Below are 19,811 nucleotides of genomic sequence, written 5' to 3'. Positions count from 1 at the left end.
GTGTAAAACCTAATATATTGCTCACGATCCAGTATCCGTGCTCGTGAAATAGTTCCCAAGTTCATTACATATTACTCATGTATTCGTGAAGTGGTTCATGATTTCTAGTATAATGAAATTTTTACGTGAACTAATTTCACAAAATTTGGAGTATTAGTCGTAGAATCATTCTTGTTCTGTGCACTTTTCATGAAATATCCAGCTGCTAGCGATCAAGAATAGATACAAGCTGTAGATACAAAAAATATAAGAACATCGAACATCGTTATTCATTTGATACGGTTCAGTGTGATGTCTGGATAGGAAACGAAAACTGCGCTGAGCGCCACAAATTGTGTTCGTGATATAGTTTACAGAACAAGATACCGCGAACCAGTCACACTTTTATGATACAGTTCACCTTATCACGTTACAACGAGTAAAAAACCGATAGTAACCAAAAAATAAGAGATCGCGACAAGGCGAAAAGAAATTACGAATACCACGATGAAACTGCTGATATCATGTCACATTACTCCACGTGTCAAATTTGAAAGTAAGCTCTAGAATAAAATATCACGATAAGATAAACAGATATTACAAAAATCGTGAAATTATAATCATAAATCACACAACTCGTGACAAAAATATCAAAAATTGTCACTAAGATCCTGAAATCATGAAAATAAATAAAAATGAATCCCTACTCGTGACTAAAATATTACGACAACATGAATAGAAGTTATGAAAACCATGACAAAGTTCCTGCAGTCATGGACATAAATCACATTACTCGTTAATAAAATATTCAAAATCGTGACCAGGATCCTGAAATTATGAGCTTGAATCACTTTACTCATGACTGAAATCTCACGATAACGAGAATAGAAATTACGAAAATTGCGACAAATATCATGAAATCATGAACATCCCGCTACCCTGGCATAAAAATCGGATAGTAAACTCATGAATAAAATAGCACGGTAACGTCATAAGAAATCACAAAAATCGGGGATTGGCTCCGGAAATCATCAAAATCGCTTGACTGTCGGATGTGTATTCCCAAATTATGAACAAGACTCATAACAAAATCTGAACATGTCCAGCGAACAACAGTAACCCAACCAAACATTTGAATGTAACGCCATGTATATAGTCAGGACGATTTAGTTTTGTGGAAACACAAATTGTTTCAGGGATACGAGGTTTATTACTCACAATTTCAGGAACTTGGTCACGGTTTTCGTAAATCATTCAGTTTTCATGGATTTATGATCGGATTTTTTCCGTGTAGGCACTACTTCAGTGGAGATTGTACTCATGCTCTTTTTATTTTGTGTTAATCGTTCATGTTTTTTTTTCCATTGATGCTTTTTCTTGTTTGCTGTCCAATCTTCTCGGTATATCTGACCTGCTTAGATCTGCTGCAAATGTCATCATCTCTTGAGACATTAACCGATCCAGAGATGTTGACCCTAATGATTTACATCTCTTTACAACCACTTTCGCAGGGTTTCTTATCCTGCTTGGTGTTAGTCGTTCCTATTTATTTGCTAGCTGCTGCTGAGAATTTTTCGGCGGCGGTATTCCTCCCGATCCCGATGACCATTTTCGCGGGCCATTTAGCGGTCAGTCACTCCGATGGAGAGATCATCCGCAATAAATAATAATAACGATATCTTGATTTTCTCTGACATCATACTTTTTCCTTAGATCACTTTGCTAGTCCGCTGATCGACCTTTGCTGTGAAGCTGATCTACTCACAACTAGTGCTAATATCGAAACATGCTAAAACATGAACCGATCCAGAGATGCCGACCAACATAACTTACACCCCTTACCAGCCACCTCCGCGAGGTTTCTTTCTTGGTTTTTTCAACGACTTGTTTCTAGAGTGACCGAACTCGAATGACACGGCTCGCTGTATAATTTCATCCCTGAACAGGAAGTTTATAATATTTTGAAAGTAATTCGAAACCCTCATGGGAGGGGTTTGAACCCCCAAAACCCTCCCCTTGCACACGGGCCTGAGGGATAGTAACATTCGACGGAGTGTGATGTGCATTGGATGAGAATATTGCTTTTTCCAAACTTGGATGTCGACTCCGTCCAGTTTCATCACATCATGAATGTTGTACTACTCAAAATCAAGATGTTGCAAACAAATCTAACCAGGACTACGTTACTGCGTAGTACTGTAACTCCGGTAGTTTATTAACTAGTGAACCATATTTGACACTGTTTGCATTTTAAAACCTATCGTCTACATCGCAATCAAGATGGCTGTCATATGTTGATGAGATAAATTCGAATCGTAAATCCAATTTATAATGCACGGCTAAACGATGTGCTTAATCGAACCTTGGTAAATGCTTTTTCAGTTTCAGTTAGCTCAGCTCGAAGCAAAACACATGATTTCTGGTAAATTGGAACTTTTTTAGCTTTAGAACTATAAAAAGAACTGCGAAAAATTTAATGGCAATACAAGCGAGCAACGGTCAAAATCAACAACAAATAATTGATTCTATATATTTTCCGCTTTGTAGGAATTCAAATGTCTGATACTTTGCTGGAAGTCTTCTAAAATAGCCACGTTTGCCCAATGGTAAACGAAGTTTGGTAACTGTTGGCATAGAATAGCGTCGATGTTAACAAATTCAGATTGAACATATGAGAACCGTACTCTTTAAAATGTTTAAGACATAAAGAAATTCGCGCTTAGTTTACGAAAATCACCTTAAACCAACCACGAAATCAGAAGGATGCGAGCTAGGCGACGTTCAAATGGTGGATGGTAAACCAGCCCTACTTCATCATTCCTCCTTGGCCAAGACACTCTTTATTCTCAAACAACGTCATGCAACTGTGAAGATCAGACTACCACACGATCATTCTGTCAATCTTTTATTTCTACCCTTCAAATGGTCGTTGTTAAGTCAGACCGGACTAAGTCGCAAAACATCAAAAAATAAGATAATGATAGCGCTGGATAAAGAATTTCGTCAGCTACATTCGACTTTTGCCAGATTTGATATATGTAATAATAAACAAAAATTATGGTAAAAATTAATTTTCGATCATAATGTAAAGGATGCTGCGATTCAAACTTTAAAATTGTTTTTCTCGAAATCAATATTTTGTCACTAAGTCCGGTCTGACATAACACCGACCAAATGTCCTGTTTTCTTTCCAGCTGTCATTACAATATGCATCTTTTTAAAATTCTCGGATTGATAACGAATCATCTCCGTGATAAGATCTTTCCCATTTTAATCGCTAGAAACTCTACCATAACCCAGGGATTTTGATTTCGTTTTTTGGGAATCCTGTGTATGCAGAGTCACTTGCCATAATTTTTTTGATACAATTCAGATCATCTTGCGTGTATAATGTCACCTGGTGACGGAATATATAACCATGTTTTTATTCCACTTATTTTGATGTTTTTTCCATAAAACCTTATTGTAGGCCTACTTGGCGAAAACTTGAAAGAGCCTTACAGTGGCATAAAGAACGATACTACCGTATATCTGTTTACATATGTTCAATGATAGGAGACCCTTAATTGAATAGTGCCCAGAGGCACCGAGTAGTCTTAAGGCGGCCTTGAGCAAGTGTACCAAGTTGCATTGTCACCGCTATGTGGCACTGTATGCATTAATTTACCACTGCAAGTAAAAATAAGAAAGTTAAATTTATGGTCTACGACTTTGTCAAAGACTGAAAATCAATCTGGTTTCCTTAAGGGAAATTATTACACTTTTAATGCTGTGATGTCTGAGTCAGTTTTACGTGGGGCCTTCATCAATAGTTTTATTACTCTTACTAAGGAAGTTGGATTGATTTTCAGTCTTTGACAAAATTTTAGATAATAAAATTATCTTTCTCATCTCCAATTGCAGTGTTAAACTGATACATGCTACCTAGCTGTAAAAATCCAAGTTAGGGGACTTTCTTCAAGTAAATTATGGACAAATCCCATACAAACTACGAACACGTTGGTCCGGTAGCTAGGTTTGTCCGATTTGGTTCAAATTTGTAACATACATCGGACTAGAAATCGATTCAGGGGTTGCCCGGGTCATTTTTTTCTTGTCACCCTAATTTGCATACATGACCAAATCCTATATATCCAATATAAGATTTCGCACATTTATTTATTTTTGGGAGCTTAACTAGTATTCGAAAAAAATACACTATCTTAACTTTCTATATTTATTATTACTTTTATAAAATGAATTGTAACATTAAAGCTACAAGAAAAAAAATTTGCGCTCGGTTCAGTGTGGTTTAACACATGGTAAATGAGAATATGAATATTGTTGAGATTAGAAAAACGTCATCAGAAACTATCAGATTAGATTTCCACCGAAAACGTTACTAGTTTAACTAATTAAAGACTACACGTTGATTATGATTTAATTTGCTTCAGTAGAGCAGTTCGAAGCAGCTCTCATGATAAGTAGCAACCTCAAGGTACACCGGCACGCATATTACAGTCTGTTATGCAAATTTTCCACTCCATCGGCCGGGCTGGGTGAAAAATAAAAGACAGAGGACTTAATTTATTAACCATATTAAATCACCTGCCTGGCAGGCAGTCCACGCTGAGCCCAAGCCGGTCGGTAGAAACATAAAATATTAAATGCAAAATGTAGCCAAGAAACAGTTTCAAGTTTTGCCACGCATTATCGATTCTGTGCCACTAAGACCGAGAGCCCCAAGACCCACTAACCATGGTGTGGCTGAGAGTCCGGCTGAAGCTCTTGCTTTCTTTCATTTTATATTTACCTACTTTTTCCTTCGTTCGATGCATGTTTGCCGCCTACGGTGGGATTATTTAACCTGTCGCACACACGCACGGTTTATTGACACCTGTTCGGTTACTGTTTCAGTACTATCATGGCCAATAGTATGCAGCTACATTTCAGTGAGTGAAAATGCAAAAAAAATCAATGATTAGTTTCAATGGTAAACCGCGTAGGTTGTGGTCCAATACAAAAAACGACGTTTATATTTTGCTTTTTTCTGCGCAATTGATTTTTTGGGAATCCGCAGAAACAATTTATTTGCAATGCATCTAGTAGCCATTTCATCGTTTGACAGCAGCTTGGTAGTTTGTGCTGAAAAATTGATACTTGCAGTTTGAGTAAGGTGTTCTACAGTATCGAAGCCGAAACAAGAAATCTATTGTTGAATCTATTCATTTTGAAAATCGTCTTAAAACGTTCCCAAGAACAGAAAATTATTAATCAGATGACGCAGATTGCGAAGCAACACCTGTGATCAATAACTACGTTTAAAGGTACTGCAATCAATCAGAGAACATTCTGGATTGCGATGTCGCATATTATATTGTACCAGGCATAGTACCGTCCGAAACATCCGTTTACGGAAATGGCAAGGACTTCACCATAATTGCATCCGCGAAATAGACCAAACCAAAGTTATACATTGAATGATTATTTTTTCCAGTGTACCTATTTGACAGTATCGTAACCTGGAATGACCTTATTTAGGGTTACCAAATAGACTGAGAGCAAATTAAGGACATCCCTGCCAAATGTTATGCCAGTGACTAATTTTCCAGCGGGATGTTGAATTTCAATCGAGATCTAAATAATTTAATACTGGGTGATTCGTCATGACGTTTTGTTAATCTAGTAAAAAAATTGAAAATTGAGTGAATCGCGAATTGTTTATTTGTTAATCGAAAGAACATTTTTTGCCATTTATTGTTTGAAAACAATTTATTTTAAATGTTGACCACGTTGGCGCTTCAGATAGTCCATTCGACTGGTCCAATTTTTGATGACGGATTCGAGTATTTCAAGTATCTGGCTAATTACTCGAGTAATGTTGGTTTTCAATGCTTGGAGATGTCACCGCCGCTATGTTTTCTTCGCTGCGTGCTAGATGTGGTCGATTTGTTCGCTAATCATCCAATAACAAGAACTACAACGCTTACTTTTTGGTTGTATAGCGAATAGTTGAGTCAGTTGGCCGATGATGTCGACCATGCTATGGTCGGAGTTCACTAAACACATTTCCCACAGATCGCTGATTTTCGAAATATAGATGAATAATTTGAAGATGGTGAACCAGTGTAAGTCGTTCTATTATGAAATGGCAAACAATACTATACTACAATAGCATGACAGTTTGCAGTAAGTACCCGTTAACTACTAGAAAATGCCCTGTTAAAAAACTTCATGTTGCACAACCCTGTATATGCCAAGGTTCGAGACTAAAATTAAGGACATTTGAAGTAAAATAAGGACGCTTTCCAAAAACCTCGTAAATAAGGACATGTCCAGTGTTACGAAATTTCAAAATCAGTTACCCATTTCTGCTTGCATTTACCGAAACCGACAGTCAGATTCAACGCCTCTCTCATTCATTCACTTTCCAACTGACTGAAATTTCATGCAGAATCGAATGCTTGAGTGCAGAGGAAATATAAATTCATTCACCAACCAAAGCATTCATTTGTTATTATATCGATAGTTTGAAGGAAGAAGTTAGCATCTTCTACATTTTCGAGCATAAGTGAACTGCGTAATCTATATCTGGTGCACTTTTGATCGACAATCCCTCATAAGCCATCATAGAAATAAAATTCACTTTGCTTCTGAAACCGAACATGTCCGTACCTGAAAGCGCTGCGTTGGGAGAACGAATGACGATGGAAACGAACCAAAAATTTCATTCATCGCAGCGGGCAGGAATTGAATTTCGTTTTCTTTCAAGTTCATGCAGCGATGTCAACTTTTTTAAGCTCTGGACATGTCCTTTAAAATAAGGACGGTTGGTAACCCTACCTTATTCGCATTATACCTAAACTCTGAACTTTACGGATCTATCTCAAACCATTAAATTTCCACAATATTAATATTATTAATATCAAATTTCTAATAGGTTTTATTTTTCTTTATCATTACAGGTAAATATTTTGTCAACCATTTCAGTATGTAACAAACAACCTAGAAGAATATGATTGTGTCGAATATTAAGAATTCAATTTGATGGAAGCATCTACGTCAACGACCAAAAATTCAAGTTTCGTTCTAAAACAACCTATGGAACAACCAAACCGATGCTAGATATTTTGCACGACGCACGTAGGTAAGTGCAAGCGATTAATTCAACTGACCATTGGCTTTCAATTGCCCAGCAGGACACTCCTAAATTTTTACTATAAAATACTGGCTCTCAATCCCGCACATTGGGCATTTTTCTGTTTCTCCACGTTCGAGCCCTTCCACCAAAGACAGTACATCAAAAAGACTGTCAACTCTGTCCAATATCTGGCGACAGTAACAGCAACATCTCTTTCACGTACCTTCCATAATGATGTACGCATACATATCAATTTATACGTTGAGCTTTTTGCATTCGAACGGTAGAGGCGCTGCAACTTCGGTCGGTTTCTCATTTATATGGGGAAAGGAAAGAGACACCAGTCTTCCCGTCGTGCAGTCTTCGCTTCCACGCAACTGCAGATTTGTCAACATTCACACTGACAACGGACAAAAAATCGGCAATCATCGACATTAATTGAATCACAGCATGAGGTTGTCACTGCGTTTGGTAAACATTGTGGCGGGCGACGATGCTGAAAGATTTATGAGAAGGGCCGATATCGATTTCAAGAAAATGTCTGGTAGAATGCTCTAAGGCTACACTACGAGTACTGAGTAGTTCGCAGATGTATTAACTTACGAAAGCCTATAACGAGATCGAACTTTCTTATTTTATGTATAGGCCACTGTAGCGCGAGACAAAACGGCTCAATTTAGAAAATTCCGTATTTTAGAAACGAATAAATTGACAAATCTCACTGTCTTTGCAAAAAAATATCTATTTCTTAGATTCTTTTGGAGAGAAAGGGAGCTGACTTTTTTGCATATACTGCGCGATGAAAGATTTTGTTTCGTTCTAGTTAATCGATTCAGTAATTGCCCCAGTCATCGAATATATCCAGATGTTACAGCTTCAAACTACCAGTGAAAACCCAAACACCAAACACCACGTAACAATGCAACAGCTTGTAAGACAGTGTGAACTGTAATATATCCATATTACTTTCTTACGGGACTGCTTTTTTATATATTATTTTCTATTTGATTATATTGTTTTGCTTGCATTCCATTTCTAATTTAGTATATTGGGTGTTCAGCCACAAGTGGTGACTTTTCATCCCTATTGTTTTCATGATTCGGTTAATTATTATTAATATATAATATGCTTTCGCAGTTAAGTATTTTTTTCCGTAGGATGTTTTAAACCACTTGTCTTGTGAATAAGGAGCTAAACAAATCTTATAAAATAACTTATGAACTATAAAGAGAGCTAATCGTTGCAATTAAAGATTGCAACGATTTTTGTCTGAAGTTGCTTATAATACTGTTCGTCATAATTTCTAATGTTTCTCATTTGTGCTAAACCAGGGAGGACGCTTCAAAATCATTTTCAGAATTTTATTCTGAATGCTTTGACGCGTTTTCTTCCTAGTAGTACAACAACTTGCCCAAATTGGCACTGCATATAGCATTACCGGTTTAAATATTCGTTTATAAATCAATAGTTTGTTCTTTAGGCAGAGCCTAGAATTCCTATTTATAAGAGGGTATAAACATTTTATATATTTGTTGCATTTTGTTTGGATTCCTTCAATGTGATCCTTAAAAGTGAATTTTTTATCGTAAATCAAACCCAAGTATTTAACTTGATCTGACCACGTTTGATTCAAACCATTAAATTTAATAATATGATTATTATTTGGATTAAGAGAAGAAGCTCTTGGCTTATGCGGAAACACAATCAATTGTGTTTTTGCCGCATTAGTGGAATTTTTCCATTTTTTCAGGTATCATTGAAAATATTCAAGCTTCGTTGCAGTCCACTGCAGATAATACGAAGACTCCTACCAGTGGCTGAGATGCTAGTATCATCACAAAAAAGTGACTTTTTACAGCCTGTAGGTAGATTTGGAAGATCAGAGTTAAAAATATTGTATAGTATTGGTGCGACGCTTGATCCTTGAGGGACGCCTGCTTTAACGGGTAGCTTATTAGATTTACAATTCTGATAAGAAACCTGTAGGGTGCGGTTAGTAAGATAATTTTTAATTATCTTTATTGTGTAAATTGGAAAATCGAAATCCCACATTTTGGCAATTAATCCTTTGTGCCAAACACTGTCGAAAGCTTTTTCGATGTCTAGAAGCCCTCTGAGATACTTGCCTTTATCATGTTAGTTACTCTCACAAGTTGGTGAGTAGTTGAATGTCCAATACGAAATCCAAACTGCTCAGGAAGAAAAATAGTATTCTCATTGATATGTGACATTCTAGTTAGGATGATTTTTTCAAATAATTTACTAATAGAAGAGAGTAAACTAATTGATCGATAGCTAGATGCTTCTACTGGGTTTTTACTGGCTTCAAAATAGGAATGTCCTTGGTATTTTTCCATCTTTTAGGGAAGTATGCTAATTCAAAACATTTGTTGAATTTTTTGACTAAGTATCTCATGGTGATTTCGGGAAGGTTTGTAAGAAGAATGTTGAAAATTCCATCATAACCTGGAGCTTTCATATTTTTTAACTTTTTCATGATGGATTTGATCTCATCATAGTTTGTTTCAACAATATCGTCTAGACAAAACTTGATTTGAAACGTTTTCATATTTTTGTAAGACTTCGGTTTCAATAGGACTCACAACGTTGAGATTAAAATTATGGACGCTTTCAAACTGCTGAGCAAGTTTTTGAGGTTTTTCATCGTTTGTAAGAAGTATGTGGTCACCTTCCTTCAAAGCTGGAATTGGTTTCTGAGGTTTTATAAGAACCTTAGAAAGTTTCCATAAGGGTTTAGAATTTGGCTTGATTTGTTCAACCTCTTTCGCGAAATTTTCATTTCTTAAGAGTGTGAATCTATGCTTAATTTCTTTTTGTAGATCCTGATAGATACATTTCATAGCAGGATCACGAGAATGTTGATGATATTGACGTCTTCGAACATTCTTCAAGCGAATCAGAAGTTTAAGATCGTCGTCAATAATAGGAGTATTAAATTTTTTCTGTGTGGTTGGTACTGATAAATTTCTAGCATCAACTATAGCATTACTTAAATTTTGTGATGCCGTATCAATGTCAGCTTTATTTTGTAAATCAAGGTCATGATTAAAATTATTCTCAATATAAGTTTTGTACCTTTCCAAATTCGCTTTGTGATAATTGAACACTGAACACTGGTATTGGAAACAGCTTCTTGAGAAAGTGAAAAAGTTACTGGAAGATGATCAGAATCAAAGTCAGCATGTGTAATCAAATCGGTGTTTGGCGTTAAAATCACCGATTATGAAGAATTTTGACCGATTTCTTGTAAGTTTTTGTAAGTCTCCTTTCAAGAAATTAATTTGCTCGCCAGTGCACTGAAAAGGCAAATAGGCTGCAGCAACAAAAATGATACCAAGATCAGTTTCAACTTCGATACCCAAACTCTCGATCACCTTGGTGTCAAGAGACGACGTAACGGAATGTTTGATCCTGCGATTAACCGCTATTGCGATTCCTCCGCCAAATCCAACAATTCGATCAAATCGATGAATAACAAAATTAGAGTTACTCTTCAATTTAATATTTGGTTTAAAAAAAGTTTCGGTCACAACGGCTATATGCACATTATGTATCCTCAAGAAGTTGAAAAATTCGTCTTCGGACGTTTTTTATGAACGAGCATTCCAATTTAACAAATTTAAATGATTATTTAAAGTCACTGTTAAACTTTAATTTCATTACAATTTCGTTAGCAAATTCCCACCCCGCTTGAAAAGCTTCAAACATGGAGGTAGAATTTAACATAGCAATCATCATAAGTAACATAGAGTCCTGCAAGTATTTTAATTTTTATTCTGTCACGCTACCTAGACCTATTGGGCTAAAGGAAGCATTGGGTGCAAACGAGTTTGTAGGCGTGGTAACGGTAGCCGTTATTTTGGCCTTGTTACCTGCCACTGAAGCATAAGATGACATACCATTGTAGGATGGTGTGACGGAGGTAGAAGAAGTTGTTAATCTATTTTGAATCGGATTAACACGTTTGGTCGTGTTTTCTTGAAGTGTACCTGAAGAAGTATTTTTATTTGTTGTTTTTGTTGTCTAGAACGAGAATGTATAATTTTTTCTCGAACAGGACAACCCCAGAAATTCGATTCATGATTTTCGCTACAATTAGCGCATTTGAAACTTTTTGTGGTTTTTTTCACCGGACAAGTATCTTTCGTGTGCGATTTATCACCACAGATCATACATTTGGAATCCAAATGACAATTTTTTGTGCCGTTCCCAAAGCCTTGGCATCTACGACACTGGGTCAGATTTTGAATTCGGCCCCCATGTCGTCTATAATGTTCCCACTTTACTCGCACGTGGAACATAAAATGTGCTTTTTCAAATACTTTCAAATTATTAACCTCATTACGGTTAAAATGAATTAAATAAAGCTACTGGATAATTCCAGAGCGTACTGGCGTGTTATCGCCGCTAGCCTTTCTCTTCATAAGAATAACTTGTGAAGAAGAAAAGCCAAGTAAATTTTTCAATTCGTTGGATATTTCATCCAAATTTTGACCTTGTGGTAGCCCTTTCAAGACAGCCTTGAATGGTCTAGCTGTCTAGAAATCATATGAATACAATTTATATAACTTCTCCGTAAGATACTGGAGTAGTCGTTTGTGGCCAATCAATTCTTCCGCTGTAACTCGACATTCTCCTCTTCGGCCAATCTGAAAAGAGACTTTCACGTCCGGAAGGAACGTCGAAAGCTCAGTTCGAAAGGCTTTGAAGTCGGAGATCATCACTGTTATAGGCGGAGGTGATTGCGTTTTCTTCTCATTGGCATTATGCGCAATGCGAGGAAATTTAGAAATTTCATCAGCCTCACATTCGGATAAAACATCGAATGGGTTGCTGCTTTCGGGTGGAGAGGATACCCTTTTCCGTTTAGTTTTAATTTTTGGCACACGGCCTTTCTGGGAGGACCCAGGTATGTTGGAAGAATTAAATATTTCTTTAGGCTGAATTGTTCTTGAAAAATGTTTTAGTCTTGAAAAAGACTGATTGAGTAGAAAAAGTAGGTAGACTTGAGAAAGACACCGATGAAAGAGGAGTATCTAAGCTTTCGATTAGAGAGTACTTCAGCCATACTGATTTTTTTGTATAAATGTTGTTCTACCGGAGACACCGTGGATAGAAAACAAACAAACAAGACCTATTTTAAAGCCTCTCAGTTTTCGATATTGGCACTCTTAGGCGCCCTATATTGACCACTCTGCCTGAAATAGGCAAGAGAATTTCGTTTTTTCCGCGTCGCTTCAGAAAGATTTTCTGAAAATCAGGCTTTTGTCATTGATATACATCATGCATACCTCAAAATTTAATACAAAATTGAGGCACATTTTTCCAACTGACTAGTGCAAACATATTGTAATTCCTTTCAGTAGAGTGACATTTACTAGCATTTAAAAACTCTACCTGCTGTTACTTCCGAACTTTTAAAAAGGGACCCCAATATACGTCGTAGTCACGACAGAAGTATTCACGAGTAACGGCCAATACTGCTGTCATCTTTTATAAAAGTTATTAATTTTCGATTGATCTGCTGCAGACTTAGGAGACAAAATGATCAGAATCAGTACAATATGGAAGCTATTTCAATTTAAAATTTGCTTTGAAAAGATAACGACGACTCAAAGGCGTTGGAAGGAGATCATTTTATAGGAGTAGTCAAACTAGAGGACGCGACCAACACTTTTTTAGACCAACATGCGCAATATTTTTCACTCCTCCTGACGACTGTGTTTACTTGGCAGACAGTCGCCGCTTTGTCCGATTTCGCAGAATTTGTCTTATGGGACGGGCCGAGATCCACTAAGTCATAGGCTGAAGTCCTATCATCCTGCTAAAAACATCTTCAAAACATAAAAGTATAAAAAAAATAATTCTTGATCCGAGCAAATCATTATCACTGTGCATGTTTCACGGACTCAACATTTTCATAACGACCAAGGCTGAAGCATAATTGTGTTAAGCTAAACATTCAAACTATTTCCGTAGAAATTTACGTTGACCTCCCTAGGATCTCAACAGTGGCGGCGCTAAGAGGGGGCGAAGACCCGCCCCGAGAGGTAAAATTAGGGGCGGCATATACTGCTCAACATATTTTAATTATTTATTAGTGATAATCAAGTTTCATCAATCGCGATAAACGTTAAGCGCTTGTGAAACGTTTGAATTCATATTGCTTTGGCGCCTGTAGAAAATTAAGAGTGTTATCGATCAGAACGACAGATGTGACGGAGCAAAACAATATATCTGAACTTGAACCTCAAACGTAAAGATCTTAGAAAATGGAACCAGAAAAAATCCTGGAGTGTATCTTCGTTTAACCCATTCATGCCCATGTTGTTTGTGGACAACAACGTTTTTAAACAGCTATAACTTTTGATTGCGGCGAGAATTACTCACAAAAACAAGTAAGGTTAATTAATGTGATTATTGCCTTTAATTTGAGTATTAACAGTTGCAAGGATCAGCTCTAGAACTGAAGTTATTGCAATTAGTCTGATTGGTTTCCGATGGAGCAGTGCTGCCAGGGACAATTTACGTTGACGAAGGAAAAAGATTTATTCCTATATCTTTGTTATGGTACAATATTATTGAAAACTGATAAAACTTATCAATTTAGACTGTCGTTGGCTACATTTTCCACGTAATTAGACTATTGTCATTATTCTAGGACAATTGTATTGAGCATTACAAGGTAAAAATTGACCAGCTTCTAACACTGCCATGGAAGCACCTATCTTTATGAAAATGTTTCTTGACCCCACCGTTTTTAAGGAAAAATAGTTTTGAAACCCTACATGCACTAGAAAAAAGTTGGGCATGAAAGGGTTAATAATAACTTAATTATTTTTCAGTTTAAATTCTGTAATGGCCTCTTTACTGAAGTTAACAAAAGAGGGATTTCATGAGAAACCGGCCGACAACAAAATATGACCATCGTCGATTCGAACGAAACTTTAAAGTTGTGTTCGGTATATGAATCTCCATTATTTTCTTTGACAATTGCAATTTTTTTATACAAGAGCAACTTTTCAAAAAGGCGTAAAGATTACTACGTGCATTAATTTCAAAAATTTTTTGTTCGATTACTGTATTTTACACAGCAAAACTTTCTGAGAACGAGTTTCAGAGAATGAATATTTATTTACGAAAAAAATATACACTGAAAAAAATGTTGTCATCTTTCACAAAAACAAAAATTTATGTTAAAAATTTAAATTGTAAAAAACCCATTTTTTCTAATTTTTTATATTTTGCCAAAAAAAAGCCTCAAGAGAAAAGAAACATTTTGAATGTGATTATATGATGGAAAACTTATCGGTATAAAAGTTTTTCTAACTATAACTTTATACATGTTTTTAAATTTCATACTAATTGACACACAAAACTATAATTTTATTACAGAATATAATTCTAAGTCTCATTTTAAATCAAAATGTATTTAACAAAAATCTTCCAAAATGCAATAGTTTTCGAAATATTTGGAATTTTGTTCCAACAAAAACAGTTAATTCGTGTGTTTGTGCCCTTTTTAAAAGTTGTTCGCGTTACCCCATCATAAAATATCAAAAATCTAATATTTATCATTTTAAAGACGCAAAAGAAACTTTTTCAGTGTATTTGGATCTTGGAGAAGCTTTCAACAAAAAAGTTTTCCTAATATGAATATGGTTCTAAACGCAATTTTAAATCAAAATGCTAATAACAAAAAATTTCTGAAATGTGATAATTCTCGAGATATTTCAAATTTCGTTTTAACAACACAATTCTTTTGTTTTATTAAGACCTTTTCAGAAGGATTTCGCGTTTCTCCATCAACAATAATAAGTTTTTCAAAAGGCCTATAATATTTCCTGTAACTTTCTCTTTGACATCAAGGTGATATTGTAAATCATTTGAAAGCTATATGAAAACAACCAAAATATGATCGAGCTATTTAGTGTTATAATATGGTTGAATAGTATTTTTATTGTTTTTGTATAGCTTCCAAATAGTTTACAATATCACCTTGATGTCAAAGAGAAAGCTACAGGAAATATTATGGGCCTTCTGTTGATGGAGAAACGCGAATCACTTCTGAAAAGGTTGTAATAAAACAAAAGAATTATGTTGTTAAAACAAAATTTCAAATATCTCGAGAACTACCACATTTCAGAAATTTTTTTGTTATTAGCATTTTGATTTAAAATAGCGTTTAGTATCATATACAAAAAGAAATTTTTATTTTTAAGTGCAAATAGTATGAAAAAATATGTCAAAAGTTGTTGTTAGGAAAACTTTTTTATTGAAAGCTTCTCGATGATCAATGTTTTGTGTGTTAATTAGTATGAAATTTAAAAACGTATAAAATTATAGTTAGAAAAACTTTTTACCGATAAGTTCTCCATCATACAATCACATTCAAAATGTTTCTTTTCTCTTGAGATTTTTGTTGATAAAATATAAAAAAGCCCGCATGATATTAAGCCTGTTCTAATGACCCTGCCACTTCTAGCTTTCCGATCTGTTTACTTCACATTCTTGCTCTCACTTGAGTACTATGGCTCTAAGTTTCATAACTTTCCCTACCCAGTAATCTCTAGCTAATTGAATGTCGTTAAAACGTAAAAAAAAAATTAGAAAAAATGGGTTTTTTACCATTTAAATTTTTAGCACAAATTTTTGTTTTTGTAAAAAATGTCAACATTTATTTCAGTGTATATTTTTTTGTACATAAATATTCATTCTCTGAAACTCGTTCGCAGAAAGTTTTGCTGTATAAAATGCAGTAATCGAACAAAAAATTGAAATTAATGCACGTAGAAATTTTTACGTCCTTTTGAAAAGTTGCTCTTGAGTCAAAATAATCTTACTGATTGTGGAAAATGTTTATTCTTCCATGCCGATGAAACGTGTAAAGTTTCATAGGAATCTAAGATGGTCGGTCAGGATTTTAATTATTATTTTAATTAAAATAAATGAAAAAAGGTAAAAGTGCAGTATATGTCCCACAAAGACGGATCCAGAAAAATCAGGTTTTTACTGTTGTAATGAAAAGTAAAGTGGTTATTATTTTTTTATGCATATAAGCGTTCGCTATATTTATAATTAAATCCCACACGTTATACGGCGTTTTGTTCATTTTCAATAACTTTTCCAAACTATCGGGAATATCCATAACTTACACGATAAAAATGTAAATATTATTAGCAGCGGAATCCTTGGTACCACTGCTTATTCTCCACCGTTGCTTCAACAAGTTTTATTGTAAAACAATCTTTGCAGGGTAATTTCGTTGTTACCAACTATTTATCAAACAAAATCAGACTTTCAATTTTAATTTCTTTATTTTGTTGCAATGGGTTTTGACAACGCCGAGATCATGTCTTTAACTCCTTTTACTCTCTTGTTACCTACCTTATTAATCTAATGTCTAATGCCGCAAAGGGTATCTGCTGTATCTTTAAGTCGTCTGTAGATCACTCGATTCATTGCCATTTGTCGCGAGCTTTGCCGAGCACGAAGACTCCTCAGGTTCCCTTCATCTTGGTCGAGCCACTTTGCTAACTGTGCCGACTAGTGCCAGTCGGATTAGTTTTGGGAGCCATTTTTACCGGTTTATCGTCCGCCATTAAGACGGTTCAACGCAGCCGCGTATGGTTTGCAGTGTGAACGATGGATAGCTTTCCAAACAACTGTTGCAATTCGTGGTTCATATGCCATCTCCACATGCCGTCTTCCAACTGCTTCTGACCATGGATCCGTTCGAAAAGACCTCGTTGCAACTTCGCCTGCGTAGCCCATCGGCCAATCGGTCCAATGAACATTTTGTAGCTGGTTTGCTTCGTACCGTAGCGTACTTTTTTCGACCGAAAAACCTAGCCCAAAGTACCTACCAGAAAACATCTCAGAATTTCCAGTTCCAGTGTTGGGAATCTGTCGTCGGTTGGGCGTGTCCACGGGTTGATTCACGCACTATTATCATCGTCTACTGTTTCGCCATTTAGATGTTCGTCATAGTACTGCTTCCACTTATCGATCATTTCAAACATATCGACTTGTGGCACATAGCCTTCGCGAGAACGATTCGCCTATTATCGTCGTATAGCTCAATCACCTCTTTATCATGATCTACCGCTTTTTTCGTTCGAATACCGAGTGTTTTTCTGATCCACGTTTGTCTGTACCGTTTCTCGTTCACCCTAGTACGGTGCTGCAGCATACACGCATATGCCGTATTCTTCTCTTCAATTCAGTGGTGCTACCTTGGTGCCTCATAAGTTGCTCCAGCCATCCTCAAACGTAGCCACGCCGACCTATTTTTTCCGTATTCTGCGATGTTGAACCTCGGCGTCCATGCTCGACGAGCGTTGTACTAACATTTCTCGGAAGACTGTGAAGATCACCCATCGTTGGCTGTTGTCGTGCAGACTGTCTGATTTGATCACAGGTTTGTACCTTGCTTGCTGACCTATTTGGGCGCTCTTGTCACCGTAAATCAACCTAACATTCCACCGTGAGCAGCTGTCATAGAAACGCTCCAGCTCCGGCTAAAATGCATCTTTCTCGTTCGCTGGTCTCGCTTTGTGTCGGCAGTGCACGTTGATGATACGGTAGTTGAAGAAACAGGCTTTTGCTTCTCACTACACACATTCTCTCCCTGTTACTTGATCCAGTGCGGACAAATCTTGTCCATCACTATAAAGCCCAGCTCGTTTAAAAGCCCTTCCTCAAGCCCCCAATTACTATATCATTAGTTTTATTCCGCCAAAAGCTATGCTAGGTGATATTCTAAGATGGCACTAAGTAGTAATTTCCAGCTTGGGAAAGAGTACTGCAATTTCATAGATTAAAGTTAGCAAACGAGTATCCTGTTGGACACATACGGTTAAGTTCGATCGCGTGAACAGAGCCGTAGCCTCACTTTGCGCAACGTGATTAATACGTAACGCTACTGCAAGGCTACTTTATCAAGCTAGAATGTGTTTTATTCTGTTGATTACAAATTCATAAAATGATGAAAGAAATTCAATCCTTTTGATTTAGTCCGTGCTTTTGTACTATATATTCATTTCTTTATTGAAAGTTTTATAAGGAACCCAATAAATCAACACGCTACGCAAGAATCTTAACATCAAGTAGTGTATCGAACAAATCTCGTTTTAAATTAGCTTTTATTAATAGAATATGTACAGTGGAGAAAAAAACTAAATAAATTTCAAAGTAATGCTTGTTGTTAACTATTCTGGAACAATTTTCATCAACATACGGAAAACTGCATTCATGAGATAGTTTGGTTAGTCAAAAGTATGTAAGGGGGCGGCAAATTTGACTTTTTGCCCCGAGCGGCAAAAAGTCTAGCGCTTAGTGCAATTTTAAGATGTTCCAACCTCATCTTGCACTTTTTTGCGTCAAAAACTGTATATGTATTTAGCTGATAATAACAGCCCAGTAGCTCACAAATTCTCTTACAAATTGGTTACCTAAATTTTTAAAGCCATTTTAAATAATTAATAATTTTTACTAGGTTTGGAAACTAAGTTTGCTACCAGATTTGATTGATCACCATTATTGACGAGTATATTAACCTTTACCAACTACAGCTTTCAAATGGGTTAATATAAAAACGATCGAAAGAAAAATTATGGAATTTCGAAACTGATAGCAAAAATCAGATAAAAACCTAATTTTTAATCATATAGGTACATAACTATAGAGAGGTACCACTGTGCAGCGTCCCGATATTGTCAGCCCGGGGCCTGATAAAATCGGGTCAGCACTGTTATACCGTAATCAAGCGCCGCAAGTTGTCAAAGTGCAGAAACCTCCAGCGACGACATCAGAACAGCAAACCGAAAGCAAAAGAAAATTCCAATTCCCACCGGTAACACCGACCATGGCGTCAGTCGAGAGCATCTCCGAATGCACTCCGCTACACTGTTACGGCCGCAACAACCCGGTTCGGCCCGAGGCTGGCAAGGCTGCTGGAGTGTAATACAGGAGGAAAACAACCGCAACTTTGCGAACCGTTACTGCACTCAGAAACCTACTTTCCAACTAATCCACTTCCGAGCAGTACATGTCCGTATGTAGATATGTACAGCAATTTTATTTCTATTTATTCGCACTCTCTTCGCCCGCATTTTCGCACTGCAGTTTTTGTTTTGCGACGGATCGCACTCGGTCGGTTGTGTGTTTACTATTATGCGATGCTTTCGACTGTGATGGTATTCTTGTTGATGATGATGATGATGAGCTGCGAGTGAACGTCAAACATACTCAACTATAATCTCACATCCGTTCGATGAAACGGTTCTTTGCGTAATACGGCTCACTCTATATTAGAGCATTGGTCTGCGGAAAAGATCGATTGTGCATAATTGCGGTGATTGCGAAATAATATTACAGTTTGAAAATGACGTCGTTGGAAATTTTGAGTAATGAGCAGTTATCATAGATAAATGGCCTGTTCCAAGGCATAATTACAGCAGGAAACGAAAAGTCTAAATTTTCCAAACTTTGAGAAACAAGAGAGCCAAGTTTCTATCTTAGTCGTACTCGTCGCTGTGGAATGTTTTTCCCTACCTTCCCTAGATGTAGCCTGTTTCTCGTAGCCTTACCTACATTCCACAGCTAGTCTACAGTTTAGTGGCTTCATTTTACCGGCTTTAGTCGCTAGACAAGAAAACACGCATCATTGTTAATTCAGTGCTATTACATC

The 19,811-nt window shown here is 36.4% G+C and overlaps 1 protein-coding gene across 1 annotated transcript in view; it reads left to right on the top strand.

The window, feature by feature from the left end:
* LOC131679830 (probable serine/threonine-protein kinase roco5) overlaps positions 1 to 19,811 on the top strand; it is a 567,409-nt gene that overhangs the window by 318,413 nt on the left and 229,185 nt on the right. The window contains exon 5 of the mRNA XM_058960578.1: positions 6,924 to 7,105. The gene's annotated coding sequence lies outside the window, so the exon portion shown is untranslated. The remainder of the gene's footprint in view (positions 1 to 6,923; positions 7,106 to 19,811) is intronic.

This window comes from Topomyia yanbarensis, chromosome 2 (genome assembly GCF_030247195.1).
Source record: "Topomyia yanbarensis strain Yona2022 chromosome 2, ASM3024719v1, whole genome shotgun sequence".
NCBI classification, from domain to species: Eukaryota; Metazoa; Arthropoda; class Insecta; order Diptera; family Culicidae; genus Topomyia; species Topomyia yanbarensis.
The sequence above is the reverse complement of the archived record's forward strand: the minus strand, read 5'-3'. Positions and strand labels throughout refer to the sequence as shown.